The sequence below is a fragment of the Chinchilla lanigera genome, unplaced genomic scaffold, assembly GCF_000276665.1.
Source record: "Chinchilla lanigera isolate Chin_1 unplaced genomic scaffold, ChiLan1.0 scaffold00066, whole genome shotgun sequence".
Taxonomy (NCBI): Eukaryota; Metazoa; Chordata; class Mammalia; order Rodentia; family Chinchillidae; genus Chinchilla; species Chinchilla lanigera.
Genome location: NW_004955467.1, coordinates 8,558,703 through 8,560,440, shown reverse-complemented (window position 1 = coordinate 8,560,440; position 1,738 = coordinate 8,558,703). Strand labels below are relative to the sequence as shown.

The 1,738-nt window shown below is 34.8% G+C and overlaps 1 protein-coding gene across 2 annotated transcripts in view; it reads left to right on the top strand.

The window, feature by feature from the left end:
• Odf4 (outer dense fiber of sperm tails 4) overlaps positions 1-1,738 on the top strand; it is a 13,903-nt gene that overhangs the window by 10,184 nt on the left and 1,981 nt on the right. The gene's annotated exons all lie outside the window — the stretch shown is intronic.

The following is a 1,738-nucleotide window of genomic DNA, read 5'->3' as shown; positions in this document are numbered from 1 at the left end:
CATTGTGAGTTAGAGACCAGCCTGGGCTACATAGTGAGCTCAAGGCCAGCCTGAACTGCATAGTGAGACCCTGTCTCAAAAAGACAAAAAAAAAAAAAATTCTACCTATTCTATCCTCCATCAGATTTAATATTTCTGTTTTAATGTTTAGATCTTTGATCCTTTTTTATTTTATTTTAGTGTATGGTGAAAGATATGTGTCTAATTTTAATGTTCATCATGTGCAAAGTCAGTTTTTCCAGCAGCATTTATCAATTTTTTTTGGTACTGGGAATTGAACTGAGGACCTTGTGCTTGCCAGGCAGGTGCTGTGACACTGAGCTATATCCCTGGCCCCTAGCACCACTTATTAAAGAAGCTATCTTTCTTCCAGTGAATGTGTTTGGCACCTTTGTCAAAGATAAGGTGGCTGAATATGTCTGGAGTAGTTTCAGCATCTTTTAATCTGTCCCAATGATCCTTGGGTCTGTTGTTTTTTTTTTTTTTTTTTTTTTTTTTGCCTGTACCATGCTGTTTTTATCACAGTAGCTTTGTAGGATAATTTCAAGTCAGGAATTGTGATGCTCCCTCACCTTGCCTTTGTTGCCCAGAATTGCCTTTGGGATTCTAGATCTTTTCTGGTTCCAAATGAATTTTAGGGTTATTTTCTCTAATTCTGTGAGATATTCTGTTGGAATTTTGATCAGAATTACATTAAATCTGTGTATCAGTTTTGGAAGTATAGCCATTTTCATTTTATTGGTTCTTCCTACCCAAAGCAAGGGATATCTTTCCATTTTCTGATATCCTTTTCAATCTCCTTTTTCAGAGTATTGTAGCTTTAATGTAGTAGTCTTTTATTTTCTTTGTTAGATTGGCTTCATTTTTTGGATGCTATTGTAAAAGGTATTGTTTCCCTAATTTCTTTTGCAGTGAGTTTGTTATTCCTGCAATGGAACACTACTGACCTTTGAGTGTTAACTTTGCATCCAGCTACATTATTGAATTTGGTTATTAAATCTAGAAGTCTTTTAATTGAGTTTTTGGGGTCTTCTATGTAGAGTATCATGTCATCTGTGAATAATGATAATTTAATTACTTCCTTTCTTATCCTTATTCCTTTTTTATTTCTTTCTCTTGTCTAATTGTTCTTGCTAATGTCTCCAGAACTATATTGAATGACAGTGGACATCCATTTTCTTGCTCCTGATTTTAGAGTGAAAGCTTTCAGTTTTTGTCCATTTAGTGTTGGCTGTTGGTTTGTCATAGATGGCTTTTATCAGATTGAGATAAATACTATCTATTCCAACTTTATTTTTATTTTTATTTTTTTTGGTTTTTCTCTGATACTGGGAATTGAACTCACGACCTTGTGCTTGCCAGGCAGACTCTGTTCCGCTGAGCTAAATCCCCAGCCCCTATTCCAACTTTCTGTAAGGTTGTTTGCTTTTTTTTTTTTTTTATCATGAATGAGTGTTGGACTTTGTCAAATGCCTTTTCTACATCTATTGAGATGATCATATATTTTTTGTCCTTGGCTCTTTGTGTAAAATTTATTGATTTGCTTATGTTAAACCATCTCTGCATCCCTGGAATGAATCTTACTTGGTCATGGTGTATAATTTTCCTGATGATTTGCTGCATTCTGTTTGCCAGTGTCTTATTGAGGATTTTTTGTGACTATGTTCATTAGGGAGATTGGCCTGTAGTTCTCTTTATTAGTTGGGTCCTTCTCTGGTTTTGGTATCACTGTAATACT